This window comes from Uloborus diversus, chromosome 8 (genome assembly GCF_026930045.1).
Source record: "Uloborus diversus isolate 005 chromosome 8, Udiv.v.3.1, whole genome shotgun sequence".
Taxonomy (NCBI): Eukaryota; Metazoa; Arthropoda; class Arachnida; order Araneae; family Uloboridae; genus Uloborus; species Uloborus diversus.
Genome location: NC_072738.1, coordinates 11076819 through 11083566, shown reverse-complemented (window position 1 = coordinate 11083566; position 6748 = coordinate 11076819). Strand labels below are relative to the sequence as shown.

The 6748-nt window shown below is 36.2% G+C and overlaps 1 non-coding gene and 2 pseudogenes across 1 annotated transcript; all 3 read left to right on the top strand.

The window, feature by feature from the left end:
- The first annotated feature begins 1734 nt into the window (after positions 1 to 1734).
- On the top strand, positions 1735 to 1855 carry LOC129228838 (U6 spliceosomal RNA; annotated as a pseudogene).
- Positions 1856 to 2504: 649 nt separating this feature from the next.
- On the top strand, positions 2505 to 2666 carry LOC129228767 (U1 spliceosomal RNA). Its single transcript, XR_008580961.1, has one exon. It is a non-coding gene; the product is annotated as a U1 spliceosomal RNA (small nuclear RNA).
- Positions 2667 to 3569: 903 nt separating this feature from the next.
- LOC129228770 (U1 spliceosomal RNA) lies at positions 3570 to 3707 on the top strand (annotated as a pseudogene).
- The last annotated feature ends 3041 nt before the right edge of the window (positions 3708 to 6748 follow it).

Here is a 6748-nt window from a genome sequence, read left to right as displayed (position 1 = left end):
GGGTCAACACAATGCAAAAATGTAAATAAAACGGCATATGAAAATTTTAATCACGAATATATTCGAAAATATTCGAGTGTACGATGACTTTTGTGGCGTGTAATTTCTCTGTTTCGTCGTTTTCTGACCCATTTCAAAAAGTAGCTAAGTCAATATTTTGAAAAAACCAATGGGTTGTATTTAGAATGACATAGGAATGATGTGAAAACATATTGGACTTAATATTCGGATTCAGTTTCGAGTTATTTTGGTTTTAACTAAAAAACTTCAAAGTGTACGAACACTTTTGGGAGCCACTGTAAGTCATTCACACTCTCATCTCCCATTTAATTTGGTAAATAATTTTTTCAAAACTGAAGAGGATTGTTTGCCAGATGCATTCGACAATGGAACAGTTATAAATAAAAAAAATCAACAATTCCAACAAGCAGTATTCCAAGCTATTTTTTTCCATCCTTATCGCAAAGAACACCATCGAAAAAAAAAAGGAAAAAAATTCTTATTTCCAGTGGTACCAAGAAAAGAAAATGCAATGTGACAAACTTGAGCTACAGTGCTTTGAAAACAGGTTATTTTTTATGTTTACGATTTTGATAGTTACTGTGGACAATATCTTTTAGAAAATCAATATTTTCGCTCTGAAACTGCAATCCATTAAGAACATGTTCACTGACAATATTATTACAAATTACGAGCTTTTGAATTATTTTTGTTCAGAATTTATGCCAGTCTAAAATCCAGGAAAGAAATTATCCACTGAGTTTTGTCAAGACTTGCGTGATACACAAAAGATAATAGACTCAAACTCACAAAAATACTAGACGGTATTGACGATCAAATGTACTTTAAGCTCCTAAAATTTCATTCTTCAGTGTGATAATTATTTCAACAACCTTAGGTTAAACATTGCAATTCGTTATGACAGACAGAATTTCGAGCTTTTTTTTTCATCCTTATATGAAAAAACACCACCCCAAAAAAAACTTACTTTTATAGGGAGAAATATGTTCTTTCTAATGGTCTCAACAAAAAGTAGAAGTAAGGAGACTAACTTGAGCTACCGCACTTTGAAAATAGGCTATTTTTCACTTGATCGGTTTTGATGGCCACTTTGGATCACAATATATTTTAGAAAATAGATATTTAAGCTTTGAAACTGTATCACATTAAAAACAAGTATTTTTACATTATAATCACGAAGTACGAGATATTATGACAACCTAAAATCCAGGAAAAAATTTCCCCGTCGCGCTTTTTCACGAGTTTACACGCGTGCTACAAAAGATATATAATGAGCTCAAATTCCCAAAAATACTTGAATGTATTAACAGCCAATTGTACTTAAAACTTCTAAATTTTAAGTTTCTAGTGTGGTAAAATTTTCTTCTAACTTGGTCAAAAAATGGTAATTTGTCACAAAAAGCTAATCTGTCATTTTGGATCACTTTTTTTTGGGAGACCTTAAATCCACAGGATTTGGATCTCAGAAGCTGAAATTTTGCACAGCATAATATTTGCATATAAATAATGCATCAAAGGCCTCTAAAATACGCCTCTCTAAAATTTCATGGAGATTTCGAGTGGAGACGATTTGAAAAAATTAGGTCAGTTGCCGTGGAATAACAATTACTTCAAAAGTTCTAATAATGAGAAGTTGAAATCTCAATAACTACCAGTTTTTTAATTTAAGCTATTATACATGCTTTATATAAAGATCTATCTACTTGCAAAGTTGTACTCGCTTCGGCAGTACATATACTAAAATTGGAACGATACAGAGAAGATTAGCATGGCCCCTGCGCAAGGATGACACGCAAAATCGTGAAGCGGTTTGCATCCTGAGTACCCATTTTTTTAGAATCGCAACCATTTCGTAAACTTTGTTTATGATTACAATTCTTGCTCGTAAGACAAGGAATCTTTCGATTTTCAATCTTATTCAATTGAATAAATTACATTCAGATGATATTGATCTCGAGTCCTGGGACTCCAAAAATTTATGGAGGGCTGCGAATTCTTTTCGCCTTGCCTCACTTCCTTGAATAAAAGTCACTATTGAAGAGTTCTTCTAACTTTGTCTATCTTGTTCCTATAAAAGTAGAATATCACGATAAGATACTTTTCAGATGATATTAAAACATAGAGAAAACCCTTTTATCTTACGGTCATTGATTAAAACTAGAGATTTTATAAAATGTCATTGAAGAAAGCAGAAATTTGACAAAATCATTTTTTTTATTAGAACATAAATTAATTACAAAATTTAAATTGTCGCAATTTAATCACATCACATGAAAATTATAAGAATTTTAAAGTATATAATAAATTATGTGCAAATTTGATAATATTAGGATGGAAGTAACGCGATTTCAATGCATAGCATCTTATGTGGGGAAACTTCCAACTCCTTCTTTTTAACAACATAAGTGGCACTAAATTTTTTTGCTACCAGTTATTAAAAGTACGTACAGCGATACTACCGAGAAAAGTGATTTCCTTATTTCATACTTACTTGGCGTCGGGAATGCTTTGATCATGGAGGGGGCTTCCCCGGCCGGAGGCCGTCCATTGCACTGCGGGCGGCTGACGACTGCCACTTCCGCAAATTGCGGTTGGTTGGGGCGCGCAATTTTTGGGTGTCGGGACTGCGTTCGCGCTGCTCCCGGTCTGAGTTAAAAGTGTTGATTACAAAAGCAAGAGTAAGTGCGCGTAATTGTGCAGGTTCCTGGTGGATTCAGGCGTACGTGTGGTGAACTTTTAAACATTTTTCTCCCAATTTTAACACAAAATACAACAAGAGCAAGTCTAGAGGGTTTTTTTTATTCAGCTGTCTGTTATCAAAACACTAGCTTATTTGTTTGTTTTGGTTAAGATGAAGTCGAACGGCTATGCATTTGTGATCTACATTTAATTATTTATTTATCCCCTCCTCTCACCTACTTTTCAAATTGTGATTGACTCTTTTACGAAGACTTTTCGGGTCGCAACCTGCGTTTGCATTGTGGAAATCAAATATTAATGTGCCTCAGACACATATTCCCAAAAATCATCACTCGGACGTAACTTTATTCCAGAAAAAAATATATATGTATATATTTTAATGTAAAAGCAGTTTCTCACAACGCCAGCACCACGCGCAAGTGATGTTTTCTTGCGTTTATGATACCAATATGGATTTTTTTGACTATCAGAATATTAAGCTTCCTTCAGTTAGGAGATGTAATAATTTCTATAATTCCGGAGTTATTTTCTCTCTTATGCAGCCCATGTATCACGACGCCTTTTGCCATCTATTGTCAAGCTAGAAAATCTCGTTTTATGAGTTTAATATAACTATTATGGTTGGAAGATTAATTTTGGATAAGATTTTTGGCTAAGATTAATTTTACTTTTCGATCAACAAAAACCAATGCTTTATAGAATACTTGATATGGTAGTAATAATCACAATTTTTGTTTGAGCCTATTTTCAGCAAGGAACGACATTATGTCGATAAACTTAATTTGTTTGCAACCAGTATGTTTTGAGACAACAAGTAGTATAATTATAAGTTGGGAAGATCGGTAATTATACTTACCTGGCACTGGGGATGCCTTGATCAACGACGAGGCTCCCCCGAGCAGAGGCCCTTCATTGCACTTCGGAGGGTTGACGCTCGCCACATCCGCAAATTGCGGTTGCTTGGGGTGCGTTCGCGCTGTCCCTCATAATGCAAAAGTAGTACTTAAATTGTCGCTGGAGAGAACCTCGGATGTTTCGAAGTCAATGTTAAGTCTACGGGGAAGTTTCCTCCCGATTGCTAATTTGCATGTCAATATTTTGAGAATTTTTTCTGCATAACATTCTTCATAGCAGTACAAATAACGTGCTTTTTTAATTTTTCATTTTCTGTTAAAATTTAATATTAAATGGCTGTTAAATTTATGAGTTGACAAAATAAGAGGTGCTTTCTGTTTAAACGCTTCATAAATGCTCAAGATCTAACATTTGCTCAAATTGAAAAACTACGCGTTATTCTTGAAAGTTGGGGCTTTTCAGGGATACCTTTCTTTTAATCATACTTAAATTAGGATAAGAGTAATTGGGAGGGGAACACTGGAAAATTTTGCATCAAAATATCATTAAACAGTCACTTGCTTCGTTCAAATGTAGAAGCAATTTTTACCCGTCATACGTTGACGGACGATTTTCTAATGATAATAATAAATTTAATAAAAATAATTTTCATTCAAAATACTGGTGAAAAAAATTGGGGACCCCTAAGCCGGGCCTATCGGTAAAAAAATAACCGGTTGTAAAAAAAAAAAAAAAAACTCGTTAGTTTGGTTTCAGTTGGTAAAATACGAAACCTCGAGCATAGATTCTAACCGAACTTTGGGTCCCTATGGCATCGTAATTCAAAATAGTGGTGAAAATTATTAGGGGTCCCCTAAACCAGGCCTCATGCGCGTAGTGTCAAATCAAGCCCTGGCTGTAAAATAATTCATTCGTTTAGTTACACGTGGTAATATCTAAAACCAACGTAACGTACTTTGGTTTTAGATATTACACACTTTAGACTTTACAGATTCCAGTCGAGCTTTCTGTCTCCATGGCACGGTCTTTCAAAATATTGGTGAAACAAGTTTGGGGGCCACTAAACTAGGCCGTAAAAAAAACTCGATCTTTTAATTTCAGTTGGTGATATTTAAAACCAATGTACTATTGTTTTAGATTCTAATCGAACTTCGGGGCCCCTCCCGGCCGCTTACCGTTAGACCCGCCACTAAAGCCGTGTGGTTCACTGGTTAATTGCCTATTTCTTGCATCGCCAAGTCCTCTCACCTGGCAGATAATTCCAGCCAAAGATAGCTTGTTCCGCCAACCAATTATACGCAAAAGAACATGAGGGATCCGCCCTAGATGCTTTGAACGAGCAGTTATTCGCTGTATTATGGAAACCCTAAACCCAGGATTGTTTCTGCATTGACCGACTCGTTAATGTTATTTATAAATTTTAAATTGAACGGGGGTGCTTGCTTCTGATGCTGAAATTTCTAATTTTTACAGAATGAGCATGGCTGAGAAACGGTAAAATTTAAATGCATTTTAGTTCGTTCTTTTCTTTAGATTACTCAGCTTGAATTTTGGATATCATCACTCTGATCTTTCGACCTTTATTTTTGTTTTACGTACTTAGTGATAGAGAATTTTCTAAAAACTAAATGGCAAAAGCTAGTTTTTTTTTTTTTTTAATGAAATGTTCCGTTTATATCATATGCAGATAGGTTTGCTGAAAGAAATTAGTCTGCCTTTTGCAAACGCACTACAAGTGTACGCATATGTTTTGCAGGTTTGTTCTCGCATCATTAGTGTCTGCATAAAGGTAAGGGGCCATTCATTAATTACGTATTGATGATTTTGGCAAATTTTGTCCCCCCTTCTCCCGTGTAAGGGTACGTAAGATTCCCCCCCCCCCCAATCTTACGTAAGACTCCGTTTTTGTTTTTCAAAATAATAAGTAACGAATCTACAGAGGTGTGAAATTTATTAGACTCTAGGAGTGAAAAACAGGAAAATTGAATATTTTGTCATAAAAGTAGCCTCTAGATCCTTTCTAAAAGCCTAGTTACGTTATTAGAGTATAGTAGAAGTACTATATACATTATTTCGCTGCAAAATTTCTCGTTTTAATTGAGTTTCTCCTCCCTGGCATCATTGAGTCTTATCTCATAACACCCGCGATTATGTTTTGTTACTGTTTCCAAAACTTTTTCTGCAACTGTAAGTGGTGTAAGGTATTGTTACAAATTTTGTAAATAGTAATTGTTATAATGATTAATTTGTTGCAATCTGGCTAAATTTGGAAGTCATGGAAAGTGACAGTCGGCGACCTAGCTGGCAGGACGTTTAAATCATCACTCCCGCAACAAAAAGATTCTGGGCTTTATGGAACTTGCTCAATTTACGGAACGGGGTAGTACACCGAAAATGGGAATCTGATGATGGTAAAACATCTGGGTGGCAGTTACTACTTCCTCGATTAAGTATTTCAGATGTTCTGAAAGAAATACATAGCAGTGCAACTGGAGGACATTTTGATGTCTTGAAAACCCTCAATGAAGTTCAAGAGCGCTTCTTCTGGCGCTCTCGAACTTCATTGAGGGTTTTCACTGAGAAGGATGACATGGAGAAGTGGTGCCTGTGCTGCCCGTAAAGGACCGAAGAAAAGAAGCCAAGGGAAGCTACATCTGTACAATGTTGGAGCTCCTTTCGGACGAATCGAGATCGACATGCTGGGTCCTCTTCTAAGAACTGCTGATGGGAACGGGAACAAATAAATCCTTGTTTCCATTGACTATTTCACCAAATGGCATGAAGCATACCCCATTCCAGATCAAGAAACTACCACCGTAGCAGAGACTCTAGTCCAGCATTGGATCTCGAGATATGGAACACCTTTGCAGATTCAATCCGATCAAGGAAGGAATTTCATCTCTGCTGTATTTAAGGGCCTATGTCAAATTCTCAAGTTAGAGAAAACTAGGACAACACCACTACACTCACAATCGGATGGCATGATAGAGATTTAACCGCACAATCCTGAATCATCTCCAGAAATCAACAGGATTGGGACAAGAGGCTACCTTTGTTCCTGCTGGCCTACTGCAGTACTGTTAAACGAAACTACCGGTTATGCCCCATCTCAGATGCTCTTCGGACGAGAGCTTTGGCTACCTTGTGATCTCGTCTTCGGTCGTCCTCCGGA